Here is a 14831-nt window from a genome sequence, read left to right on the forward strand (position 1 = left end):
GATGTAATTTCGGAATTTCACTTATAAGAGATTGGATTTCACAAGGTTATAATCTGTCATATCTGTTTAATACTCACTTTACTGTCCCAAAATCCTGGTTGCAAAGGACAAACGAATGTTCTCTCAGAGGAAAGTCATCAGCAATCCTGTTAAACTTCTTCGGTGTTACTTCTAGAAAAAGTATCCTGCAGTGATGTTCTTATTTTGACCAGTGTACATCTCACTAAAAGCATACAGTTTTTTTTGCAGTTCCTAGAGTGATGTTAATAAACTAATGAGAAATTAGCGAATTTCATTCTGAATCCGTGATTTCGAAGCTCCTCTCCCTACATCCCCCCCCCCCCCCCCCCCCGCCGAATTTGTGAATCTACCATTACCGAAATTATGCTAGATCAAAGGAGTTATTTGTTTCTACTTCATCATGCCAATCTAGTTCTTCTATGATCTTGCCATTGTGTCTTATTACTATTTCTTCATTCGAGGTTGAGTGCAGAAAGGTCATAAGTCCGGGACTTACGCCCTTTCTGTACTAAACGAAAAATGTTACCCCTAAACAAAGTGCTTTGTTGTACAAGGATGGACTTGCCTGTTACACTAGTCGATGTCTCTACATACAAACATGGGAAAACCACAACTAACTCAATTTTTAAAAAAATTTTACCTATGCCCTTTTTGGAATAATCGATTCACGTACGGTCAGAAGCGCCCCGAACTTAAATTCTTGGGATGGCCAAAACTCTCCATTTGCCGAATGGAAATCCACATTTTGCCGAGTGATTACAAAATACGACAGACACAGAAGTACATCTAATAAAAAGGGAGTTCAGGCATTCAAGAATTACATTGTTATAATTATGTTCCCAAATTTGCCAAATCGTAAGGCAAAATTTTGCGAATAAGGAATTTTTTGGGAGGTCACTCTGACCTCCCATCGAGGCGCTCAAGCATATGTTGACAGAGGAGTGATGGCCTATGCAAAGATCATGCAAGACGCACACCGCTACATGTGCGGGATTCAGGTTCCATGAATACCCAAAAATATGGACAAGATGTCCTACAGAACTACGAGCTACTTTTTAGCTGTGCTGTTAACCCTTTGTTCATTTTTATGGATGATAATGCATTACCACATAGGGCCAGGCTATTTGATGACTATCTTGAAAGCGAAGATACTCACAGGCAAGCAATCCTGTGATCTTAATCCTATATTGAACACGCTTGGGATGGTTCTGGAACCCTTATAGTGTAGTTTCAACAAGTTGTGCATGCTGCGTGTACCCTCAGACCCCATGGAGGAAGGGGGGGCACATCCTTAAGGGGCACAAAGACCTAAGAAATTGAAAAAATAAAACTGTAAAAAACTCGCACTAAACCTTATTAACGTTACAAATATACATTGCTGGTCTGGGGAGAAGCCCAACATATTTTTTTGCAGGGGCCCAAAATTTATAGATCTGGACCTAGTTTCCTATAATTCTAAGACGATTCTTATTGAAAAAAAAAGAAAAACCTATACGTTATATGCTGTTTAACATGTGTTATTAAGTATAAAACTTTTTTTTTTTAGACGGGGCACCTTTTGATATCAGAACAAGTCAACAAATACGTATGCTTTATTCAAAATTTAATGAATCCACCACTGGAATGGAACAAAATGCAGCATTTACAAGTAATTTCTCTAAACAACACCCAAACTCTGTTGCAGAAAGAAAACCGAAATTCAGCAAAATATTCCCTGATCTAATTCAGGAGAGAGAAAACAGAACCTCTGACTGGAATGAATTGCAAGATTATGAAGTGGCAGATCTGAACAAATTTCAAAATCATACTTTTGAAGAAACGAAAAATAAGAACATTTCAGATTATTTCTATGACATGAATTTAGGTGAAGAAGATTTAATATTACATTTGCAAAGTGAAAAGGAAAGTTTTGAGGACGATGCATCATTTCTTATCAGTCAGTGCAAGAATTTTTGCGACTATGTCTTCAACGATATGACGCATGCCTTAGCACAGATTATTGGAAAAATTTGCTTCTGTTACAAAAAACAAGAGATTTTCCCTCCTTCCGTTAAAAGTGTTATGAAAAGTCATTCCCTCTTTGGCATTCAACAGCCATATGAATAACATGACTAATTACAATGTTTTAAAAGACAGTATTTGTTTCAACTCTTTTCAATAATTTATTTTAGTGAAATAATTTCTCTAAAAACTCCTCATAATGAAGCATTCTTTTGTACATGTTATAGGAACGTTTTCTGTTGCTGTCTTTGTTTTGTTAATTTCGTTTTAGTCAGCAAAGTCATCAAATGTCATACTACTCTGAAGTTCAATAGCTTAAAGCTGATAAAATGCTTTACTTAAATTTAGTCGAAAGAAGAAGAAATTAAGAACAATTTTCCTAAAAATTTCTTTTTAATGAACGCTAAGCAAACATGGATATGTTTTTTCTTTTTTTTTCAGAAAACACATTTTAATTCTTCTCAGATGCAAATGTGTATGCCGCTCGATTGTAGAACTATTTTGGACAAAATTTAAGTAAGTTCTGTTTGAATAAAACTTTTTGTTCAATGCCAGTCCAATGCCCATTTTGAATACATTTGTAATAAAAGAATTTTGAAAAAAAAATAGAACCGACTTCAAAATTGCTCTAAAAAGTGAAAAATAATTTTATTCTTTAAACACCTTCGATAATACTTTTAAACATAATTTTTGAAGTTGGCGCAAAAACATCATTCACAGCCATAACTCAACTACAAGTATAAATTTAACCAGGTCCAGTTTCTTCATTACCACATGCATTACGCATTGATGACAGCATATTTGAGTAACGATATAAATGTTTCGTTCCTAAGTTTGGATGATTTTTTGATAAAAATATGAACGAAGCATGGTTACAATGGATTTTACTTTTTGTTTTTGCGCCAACTTCAAAAATTATGTTTAAAAGTATTATCGAAGGTGTTTAAAGAATAAAATTATTTTTCACTTTTTAGAGCAATTTTGAAGTCGGTTCTATTTTTTTTTTCAAAATTCTTTTATTTCATTCTTTTTAGTGTAAATGTAGATATTTCAGTAAAAGTAAGAAGTTACCTAGTAAGAAGTGCGGCTCTATATCACTGTATTGCTTTAGAAAAGCCTTAATTCAAAATTATCATTACAATTACTATTAATGTTACAGTTATATGGCACCAAACTTTTATAACAATGAGTTTCATATTGTCGCGTAGATGAAGATAGTGAAGACAATGTGAAAGCCAATTGAAGCGAATACTCGTAAGTCTCAACTCGAGATCTTTATTCAGAACCACGAATGAACGTTACATCTCCTTATATACAACTTGAAAAAGTGCTGGAACTTTCCAAACTTGAAAAGATACAGAAATTAACAGAACATTCGAGAAAATACGAGAAACAGTAGAAACAAAATTTTAGTAAAATTCACTTTGTCATAGTCGGGATTTGAACCCGGGTTGCTCGTGTGGGAGACGAGAATTCTACCACTGAGCCACCGTTATCCACGGATGAAGAGAGCGAACTTCGCTACAATATGATTTTAATCATTTAATAGGGAAATTTACTGTTTTTTGCCCATAACTTTTTATCTAAAGAACAAATATGGTCAAACAAAGTAATGGGACCTAAGTTGAGCCACCCTCTATCCATTAAAAAAAGAATCATCAAAATCGGTTCACTAGGTGAGACGCTATGAGTGGACAAACAAAAAAAAACATACATACGGTATGAACTGATAACCGCCTCCTTTTTGAAGTCGGTTAAAAATTAAGTTATAAAAAGAAGCGCATTTCGATTCAGAGAATTTTTTATTATGATTATGGTTACTCACATGTATGGGATACTCAAACTTAAAATAATGGTTAGGTTATCAGGCAGTCTTCCTATATTTCTCCAAGTTTCCCAATCTTGGACTTGTCTATTTGTCAAATCTGTTCTGTACCCTTCATTCAATAGCATAGGGAAGTATGCAAAGAATCAAGTTTTTCTCAATAGCCATCAACAGCATCGTTGAACTACTGCCTCCTGTAGTTAAGGTCAGGGGTGCCGATTCCCCCAAGCTCGATGGCGCAAATTCCCCCCCAAAAATTTTCTCGCTTTCGAATCGGGTTAAACATAACAGTTTTTAGAGTGTTTAATTTCAGTCAATTTCACGGGGGAGGGGAGGGGGGGTAGCGCTAACAAATACCATTTGAACTAAAGTATTGTTGGATTGTTGACCCGCCTTGCCTTTGCAAATATTACAACGTGGACCTTGAGGAACAAGTTTTGGATACCCCTGAACAAGTTTTGGGTACCCCTGAATTTTGCTAGACTTTTTTTTTTTCAAGCGTATTTTCAGGGAGAGTGGATTCAACTTTCTAGCTTAGGATGGAGTCATTGCTAGATGTATACAGTATGAATCTTGAAACGGAAATTTATTGTTTTTTAAGATAGGGGGTCCGGGGGGACATTTTTCGAAATTGAAGTTTTAAAACCAGTTTTAGACGATCTCTGGTGATGTTAGGGGGGGTAAAAGGTTTGGTAGCTCTTTCCCGGTAATTTTTCAATATTGAAACTTTAAAATTGCAATTGTAGATAGTCTAACGCTGTGTTAAGGAGCGTTCTCTTTTGTTTTCAAAATTGTAGTTCTCAACACTCAGTGTTAGACTATCTGTGGTAATGTTAGGGAAAGAAGAGATCTTAGGGCTCGCACCAGGAATTTTTTTTTAATTTTAAGTCTTAAAAACGCTATCTATGGTTGGGGGAGAAGCAGTTTTCTGACTTTAAAGTTCTAAAATCGCAACTATAGCCGACCTTTGTGACGTTAAGAGAAAGAGTTTTCGGAAGCTCTTCTGGAATTTCCTCGAAATTGAAGCCCTGAAAACCAAATTTAAAACGGTTTTTTTAATAATGTTGACGATAGTAGAGGGAGGGGGGGGGGGGTGACGCTCCACTTAAATTTTCGAACTTGTAGTTTTAAAAACGCAGTTTTGATAGATCTTGATAATGTTAGTGGAAAGTGAGTATCGGTGCCTTTAACCCGGCAATTTTTTTAAATTGATGCTCCAAAAACGCAATTCTAGGCTTGTCTTTGATCGTGTTGAGGAAAGAGAGGGGAATCAGGGGCTCTCTCCTATAATTTTTTCAAAATTGCAGTACTAGAAACGCAGTTTTGGATGACTCTCATAAGGGTCACACGTCGAATCGTCTGATCCAGCTTTGAAACGGACACCAACTCCACGCTCCTTTACTGAAAAAGAGACAAGTCATTAAATTTTGGAATGCGTACCAGGGCCGTCGCTAGGTCCAGAAACTTGGGGGATGGGGGGGGTACGCTTTGACGGCCCCTTAATTGTTTCAAACTCATGTTCTAATATGCAGAGAGAGAGAGAAAGATCTCGGTTTCTGGTTTAGCAGGGATAGTCATATTACTAGACCTTAGTACTAGCAATATAAATTTAATCGTAAGGAGGATAATATTCAGTCAGAATTAGGGGGTTTCGGAGGGCTACCTTCTTGCATTATTTCGAAATTGAAGACATACAAACACAGTTTTCGACTATATTTTAAATTGGGAGGAAGGGGAGATGAGGTCCAGGATAGCATCTCCCGATATTTTTTCCAAATTTATGTTTTCAACATAATTGTAGGTTATATTTAATTTTGTTCAGAAGAGGGGGCCCGGGGGCTCTCCCCGAGAATTTTCAAGATTGTTATTTGAAAAACACAGTTTTAGACGATCTGTGGTGATGTTAAGGGAGGAAAAGACTCGGGGTCATCGTTCTATAATTTTTCAAAATGCTAACTTCAAGCACGCATTCCCGATTGTGAATTATTTCTTATTATGACACGTAAAGGGGAGTCTGGGGGTTTTTCCACTGTGAAAATTGTATTTCGAAAAATGTAGTTTTAGACGATCTATGGTGATATTAAAGAAAAGAGTGATGCGTCCCATGAGCCCCATCTCGAAATTTTTTGAAATTTTGAAGCCTTAAAAACGCGATGAGTGACTCTTTTTTGTTAAAATGTAGTGTCCCGCCAGTTTCTAGAAATTAAAGCTCCGAAAACGTAATTTAATCCAACCTTCGATGAAAAGGGAAAGTGGAGTTTTGGGCTCGCGACCAGAAGTGGTTCGTAATTGAAGCACTAAAAGCGAGATTTAAAATATTTTTCGATGATGTTGGCGAGAGAGAGTGGGGGGGGGGGGGGGGGGGCAAATTCTCTCGAAAACTTTTCGATTTGTTGAAACCACAGTTTTAGAAGATTTTTGGTTATGTTAGTGGGTGGAGAGGGAGTCCTCCCATGGCAAATTTTCAAAATTGAAATTCAGTTAACGCAATCGTAGACGATTTTAAACACTCTTTAGAGGGGTAGAACCCACCGAAACATTTTCTGAATTGAAGCCTTTACAATGAAATTTTTGAGGATCTTCGGTAATATTTGGAGAACGAGAGTTTCAGGACGCCTCAGGGAGTTTTTTTTTTTCAAATTAAAGTAGAAAAGACGAACTTTATTCGGCGTTTAATGATGATGAATGATTATTGAGAGGGCGTTTCTCGGAGGTTACGTTGGGAGCACTCTCACGGTTTTTTGAAATTGCAGTCCTAAATACTCATGTGTATGCCATCTTTGGTTACCTTAGGGCAAGGGATGGGGTTTCAGAACGATTTCTCGGGATGTTTTCAGAACCTAAGTTTTAAAAACTCACTTACAGGCCAGTTTTGGGGACGTAAAAAGAAGGGTTTGGAATTCCCCACTCTTCCTTTCAGTTTGGCTACGTCCTTCCTATCTTCATTGTAAATTTTAGTTATTGATAAACATATTGTGGTAATTTTGTAGTAAGTTACCGCTCTAAAGCCAGGGCTAAGGCAGAAATACTTAAAATACACCGGCAGCTCAGTTATTCATTCCGGGGACTGCAGTTTCGTGCTTTTTAGCACTCATCAGCCCGGAATAGGAATCACATGAGCTGGAGGCGAAAAATCTCTTAAGGGAGCCAAGAGAGCCAAACAAACTGGTAGCTAATGCAGAATTAGCAAACCAGATGAGCGACAAATGAATAACTGAGCTGCCGGTGTATTTTAAGTATATTGTGGTAATATTTTCTTCCAATTTTCCTTTGCTAAACACGATGATTTGCTTGAATTTTCCATAATAAAGTTTTCAATTTCCCGCCCAATATTTTTAATTTCTTGCAATACAAGCATTTACGGCTTTAGAAAAAGGACTTATAACATTTTAAACGGATGTGGTAATTTTTTGCGGTACCCTATAGGTCTCTATTCCACTTCATTTTATTTTAAACATGCCTTTTCCCACTTGCATCTCTTGATCAAGCTTTGATTTACTTACGATTTTTGCATTCAAACATTTAGAACTCTTGTTGTGAGTATTCATTGCAATATTTTGATTCTCCACTTAGCAATGATTTTCAGGACAACATTTTTCATCAAAAAAAAAAGAATGTTTTGGCGACCCCTATCCTTTGAGCTGCTTTAATGAAGCTGTAATATTTATTTATGTATTTTTTTAACTGAAGAACCATGAAGCATGGTTTTTTATAACCAGGGCCGCCGAGAGACAAGGCGTGCACCATGTTACTTTGTTCGGCGGTCCTCCCTCCCGTTATGCTAATTTTACTCGATGCATAATACTTTAATTTGAGTTAGCTCATAGTTTCCGACTATGCAGACATACCCACTCTGCGGCCTAGTGAAGAGTGTATTGTTCTGATTTTTTTTTTTTTTTTTTTTTTTTTCGCGTTAATAAAAATGAAGTGTACATCTTTCCGCCGCTCGTACTTAGATACTCTTAATAAAAGAGAATCATAGATGATCTAAAATTGTATTTTAAGATTACATTTTCTATTCTGATTTCACAGAAAAAATACTTTTTGCCACTATTATTTCAATTGTTCATTTATAATTACTATTTTAATTTTTTAAAACAACGATTTCACATTTTCCATTTTTCTTCATTAGTTGCATCGCTAAAATTATATTGGCGGCCCCACTTCTGAAAAACTATATGGGGGGGGGGGGTACAGTGATGGCCCTCAAGAGTACGCGAAAAAGTATTGTTAATGCATCTATTTCTTGTTGAATGAGTTTAAATATTTTTTCTTTCCAAAATTCAAAAATGTCATGTTCTAAAGAAAAAAAAAGCCTTCTGAAAAAAAATCCCCCCCAAAAATTTTGATGGCGCAACTTGCGCCATAATCCCCCCCTGTGGGCACCCCTGGTTGAGGTAAGATGTTTAATGTTGATTTCTAAATTGAGTTTTTGTTATACAGGGTGGTTGTAAAATAACGTGAGGTGTTCAGAGCCCTCTAGCGAGTGAAGTATTGCACGAAACATTGCCAAATTTAATGAGCGTATGCAGCAGATCATGGGATTTCTATTTCTGAAATTAAAAAAAAAAAAAAAAAGTACCAAAAATAGTCACCAGGGAAATTTTTGGCGTTGAAAAGGTGTATTACTGTGAATATTGAAAGATTAAATGCTAACTGAAAAAATATGCATTAATTGTATTCACAAAATATGATTTTTACTAACAAATGAGGTTCAATATGACCAACATCGAGATTTTCCAGGTACTGCATACAATGCACAATATTTTCCACACATCCGAAGTGGGGGGGGGGGGGGGGGGGATTAATTTCTCCTGCCTGTAATGTTATTTGAGTTTTCAAAATTGAGATATCGGGAACATGCCCTATATACACAACACTGTTAAGAAATCATCATGGCGAAACGTCACAAGGTGAAAGATTGGGCGACCACGGTGGTCATACCATAGGAAATGCATGACTAATAAAACTGCAATAAAAGAAAGGTTGCCGCCATATACACAGTATACCCAGAGCTGCCAACTTTTGAAAATCCAAAATCGTAGCAGCATTTTGCAGAGGGGAGGGGGGGGGGCGCTGCTGCAGATTTAAACACACACAGTGATGAATTGTCAACAGCAGGGCCGGATTAGCCATAGAGCAGAAGTAGCAAATGCTACGGGCCCCGCGCCATGAGAAAAAATTCTAGAAAAAAAAAACTACTTTCCGTACTTTAACCCGTTTAAATTTCTCTCTATCTTTCTCTTTTTATTTAGATTTAGCTTTTCTAAATGCTCAGGTAAATTAAAAATCTCATTTTCCGATAGATTGCTTTCAGAAATTTCTCCCATTTCTTAGTGGAAGGAGAAAAAGCTCCCTTGGGTCAGAAAAGTTTTAAAATTGGCCTAAAAATTACAATTTTAGGCAAAGTTTGGAGAACAGAGAATTGGGTTTTCTCTGGATTTTTTTTTTTCTTTTTTCAAAATGAAGTCAGTTTTAAACGTATCTTAGGAAATTTAAGAGAGTTACGGTCCTAAAACTTTCAGCTATTCAAACCTAAAAAAAAAAGTTTTGGTTGTTTCATAACATTAGAGAAAAGGGGAAGGGGTTCTTTCCTGAAATTGTGCTCAAAACTGAAGTCAATTCCAGGCTACCATTGGGAGGAAAGGGTTTGAGGGAACGACCCATGGTATAGCTGAAAACAAAATTTCAAGCTATGTGGGAAGATTATAGAAAGGGATGAGGGTCTAAACTCCCCCAGAAATAATTCTGACTTTCAAACCGTGGTTTTAGATTATCACTGGAGACATTATCGGGGGGGGGGGGATACGGGTTTGCTTCGCAAAATGTTAGAAACTAAAATTTTCAAGACATAGGCTAACTTTAATTCTAACTTTAGGTAAAGAGTGATGCTTTGGAGCCTTTCCCCCGAATGTTGAGAAGCTAGGGAAATAGGTGGGTATTATCCTTTGGAATTTTTTTGAAATTTTGAAATTGAGATGGTTTAAGGGTTTTCTCTGGAATTTTTCGGAATTTAGGCTCTAAAAACTCAAATTTAAGCAATTTTTGTTGATAGCACGAGAAGGAGGATGCTGAAATTCTTAAAGTATAAAATCCTAAAACCACATTTTAAGGCTCTCTTTGGTGATGTTAGACAAGGGAGGGGAAAGGGTTACCATCCAGAAATTGTTTAAAAGTGGCTTTCTTCTTAAAGCTTTCGAAATTGGAGTCCTGAAAAGGTAATTATTAGTCATCCTTAAACTATTTTTGGTTACTTAACTTCATGTCAATTTATCACCCTCAAAATTTTCCGCCCGTGACACGAGCCCGTAGATCCAACACTGTAAACAACAATGAGCAAAATTAAGAGATCATGATAGAAGAAAAGAAAAAAATTCTGAGACTTCACACTTATGCAGAGCGAAATAAATGAATTGTTAAGAGAATATTACTTTTTGATGAACTAAAATAATTATGTGTAGAAGAAAGACTTTAAATATCGTTTTTAATTTTTTCCTCTGAATGGGAGGGAACTAAAAAGCTGTCACCCATGCCCCGAACCTAACCCCTTTCTTTTGCATCACCAAAGGTAGCTGAAATCTTTTTTATTCGACCTTGAAATTCAGAAAAATTCAGTAAAGCTCTAGAACTATATCCACAGTTATGTTTTCATGCATGTTATTAGTACACCCCCCGTCTCCGGGAAGAAGTGCTATATTGTTTACAATATCATTCGAAAACGAGGGCCCCTTGGAAACATTTGCTACGGGCTCCGCGCTGGCTTAATCCGGCCCTGGTCAACAGTATAAAGAACAAAAACAATGATACTTAACAATTTTCAAATATGATACAGAAAATATTAATATGGAATAAAAAAAATTATTCTTCACGAAATTTTTTGGCCGTTTTTTCCGCTTTTTTGCCGAAGATTCAATGACTGGATCAGCGTTGAGATCTAAAAACCAATCCATCTTTACACCATGCAACTTTCGAGGAGAGATGCTTGTTGCGCAGAGACCGTCAGCCACACGTGTAGAAGTTTAATTTTCTAAACTCTCCGGGGTTTTTTTTTTTTTTTTCGTTTTTGGGATTATTAATTTAAAAACAGAAAATCGTAATTTTTGGACCCACTTTCGTAGGATTGTAGTTTAAAGCTGTAATTTATAGAAACTGCGACTTTTTCGTAGCAGTTGGCAGCAATGAGTATGCCTAAAGTCCAACGTGGGGTAGTGCACCATCTTACTGTCCAACCACAGATTGCATGGAATTTTCAAACGTCTTGAATCTATGTGAATAAGGGGGAAAAGTAAAAATTTGATGCGCGTATTCCGCTCATTTGAATGAGTGCTTCTGCAAAAGTTGACATTGGTAAAAAATAACAGATTCGTCCATTTCCGGCTGTAAAACGGATGTTTGTCTTTCCATACAATCCCTGGTCAGACTGTACATGAAAAGAAATCCTTGCTGTTGCACAAAAATTTCTTCCTGACGACTTTTGGTATTCTTCTTCTATTGTTACAAATTGAAATTTCTTGTTGGTTTTACTGAACCTCATTTGTAAGCAACAAACATTTGTAGCATAAAACTTGATGTGTGCTGCATTTTTTGGCATTTAATTCTTCAGTATTTGCAAGTAATACACTTTTGCAGAGTCAAAATTCACCCTGGTGGTGACGTTTGGTACAAATTTTTTTTATTGTAGAAATCAAAATCCCATGGTCTGCTAGGTAAGCCTATGAAATTTGGCAACTTTTCGTCCAATACTTCACTTTCTAGAGGGCTCTGAACATCTCACGTTATTTTATAACCACCTACCACCCTCTACAACACGAGTATTATTATTGAAAGAATTACTAATAGTGTGTTTTTGTTCTAAATTGAAGAGGGAAAGGGGTAATGGGAGTCACTTATGCAAAATATCAAATTAAACTTTTTAAAAATTCACATTTTAGGTACTATAACGAACAAGATATTATTCTGAAATACAGTTCAATCATAGTTAGAAAAATGATTTTGTAATTACTGGTTTAAATTAAAAACATACCTGCCAACCTCAGAAGGAAAAAAAACCAGGAAATTCCACTAGAGGTATATAGGTGGTTCACCAGCGATATATCTTCACAACAGAATTATTTAATTATGCTTTTAAACAACATGAATACTAAATTTAAAGTGATAGGGGATTTTGTACTGATGTAAGCAAATTGGAAGCAGCGAGAAAAATATAGTGCAAAGGAAAAACCAAATAATTAGGAGTGAATTTGTTTAAAGTTTGACTACTAAAATTCAAAAAAAAAAAAAAAAATCAATATACAATGAAAATAAAATATAAAATAAGTAGGTATAAGATAGCACATGTTAAAAATATCTGCAAACTTTTAAAATAATTGAAATATTTTCAAGATGCAGAAGGATTGAAATCTGCTGCGATTTTCGGCAAAGCACGTGCTTTGTTGAACATGCAATGTGGAAAGCATCCAAAAAATTAATTTTCACTAAATCAGTTATTAATTGGAAAAATTCTTATTCCTTGATATTGGTAGACTATAAAAGGGTGCCATGTATTGAGAAGAAAGTGAAACTTTTTAATCATTGACTGATAAAACTGCAAAAACGGGAGACTCTCGTTAAAAACAGTAGAGTAGGCAAGTATGTAAAAAGGACTTTGAACATGATTTTGATTGTCCACGAATTATATGGGAGTAATTGAGATAATCCTGGAAACAATGAGAGTCAGCATGGTCTTGTCGCACACCTCGCCATCTGCTGAATCCCACCTAAGGTTCTAATCACCTGATCAATAAGGCGTCGGACTTGTAACTGAAGGGTCCCTGGTTCAATGCCAGTCGGTCGAAGATGTTCCGTGTTTGCTAATAGTGACTGGGGCAGGCTAAATATGTCGTGGTCACACACTCTTTCAAGTGAATCAATACCCCTGGAGGGTGCTGAATCAGTGATTGTTTAGTTTTATAGATAAAAAGTGGCAACAGTGGTTGTAAAACCTTTTAAAATATAATTACATTTAAAGATAAAAATATGGAAATGTAACTAGTGAGTGCTCAGTTGATAAAAATGTATATGAAAACTTAACATATATATTTGGCATTGTAAGAGTTGTTCGAAGAAAAAATAAAATGCCACGGAAATATAAGTTCGTTGCTTGAGGCACCTAGGGCCTTGCCCCTTATCCTCTGGTGTGCAATGTTGATAATTCCCCGGTTGAGGACTGGGCTTTATTTTGACGCAGAAGATGATTGCGTCGATGTAAGAGGGATGTGGCTTCCTCTAACAGGAGTAACCATAATGGTTAGCCAAGGGCTCAAAAAAACAAAATGAAGAGTTTGACTTTGTAGGTAGGCATTATTGATTCTATTTAAACATCTTTTCTGTTGAATATGAGGTTCAGAATTGTGTACTTACGCCTAAAGAAGCTCTTTAACTTTCAAAGCATTCGACGCATTACAGTTTAAAAATAGCAGAGATTTCGGTGAAATTTCGGTTGCTCTAACAGTGATTGTTCGGCTTCTGGTCTGGATCCAAAAAACAGAGCTGTATTCAGAGTCCCATTCAATTGGTAAAACCACAAATAGTGATAGATATGTGGGACCCTGGAGTGTGATATTATGTTGAACCCCGGCCAGTACATTCTGCATATGTTCACAGTCCACAAGATGTGCCTCTATTCAACATCTTATTATTGTGGGAAATTTTCTATCTATTAAGACGCAAAGCGATTGAAATTATAATTTGGTACTACATGTGATCTCCATTAATATTATGGTTATACCAAGAAAGTACCATGTGATTTCTTTCATTTTTCACTTTTCTAAGCTGAAACAGAAGTCCAAACTTCCTCAATTTGGTTCCTTGATCAAAATGAAACAAAAAAAAAAAAAAGAAGAAACTTATGAAGTAAAAATCAAAGTTGAGAACTGTTCTATTCGCTTAAGGCAAGAAACAACAATTTTATTTGATGCCACTCTTTTCATTTCTAGTCGACTTTACTTGTAAATAATAAAAAAATGTAGCTAAACAACACATTGGCTTTTGAGTTGATATTAAAACATAGAAATTATCAGTTTAAATAAAAGTTAACTGAACTAATTATGTAATGGCATTAACGCTAGTTTTACAATCTGTGGTGCCTAAATTCAAATTTTTGGGATGGCAGAAATTCTCAATATGCTGAATGAAACTCCAATTTTTCCCTCAATAATAAAACGCGAGTATGTACACAAAAGAATATCTAATGAAAAATGACATTTGGGCATTTATTTAAATATTTATTAGTATTATTATTTTATTTATTTCTTTATTTATTTATTTATTATTATGTTTTTTTTTTTTTTTTTTTTTTGCAATTTGGTTTCCAAATTTGCCGAATCATCATACAGAATTTGCTGAATGATAATTTTTTGGGGGGTCACAGTGATGCCCTATCGGGACGCCCCTGCATATAATCAATTGTTATTTATGTGGAAAGATTAAATACATTTTTAAGAGGAATGTTTTGAATCTGAGAACTAAACATTGTTCTTCCCTTTTATTCATAATTCCACTGGTATCTAAGAATTAAAAAATCCTTGCGATAACAACATTAACAAAATAATCTATACCACATTAGTATTGACTTTGTTTCATAAATACATGTTTACCATGGAAGTAAGATTTTTCAAATCATAATATTATTCAACCTCATGAATACAACACAAGAAAGAAGAAACAAACAGTTATTAAAAAACATCAAACATACTTCAGAAAGATTCCTTTCCTGTGAAATATATATTTATATTCTTTATATTTTTCCTTTGCTTAATGGCGTGGATAGCAACGATATTTGAGCTAAATTGTAAAATGATATTCAGATCATCGCCTACAAAGATACATAATGGACTTACCACTCAATCAATTGAAAACTCCTTGTTACTGGTAGGAAAGAGAAATGCAACCCTTCCAAAACAACGCCTTTCCCCTCCCCTTACCGAGGAAGCAATTGACAAGAAGA

The sequence above is a fragment of the Uloborus diversus genome, chromosome 1 (genome assembly GCF_026930045.1).
Source record: "Uloborus diversus isolate 005 chromosome 1, Udiv.v.3.1, whole genome shotgun sequence".
Lineage (NCBI taxonomy): Eukaryota > Metazoa > Arthropoda > Arachnida > Araneae > Uloboridae > Uloborus > Uloborus diversus.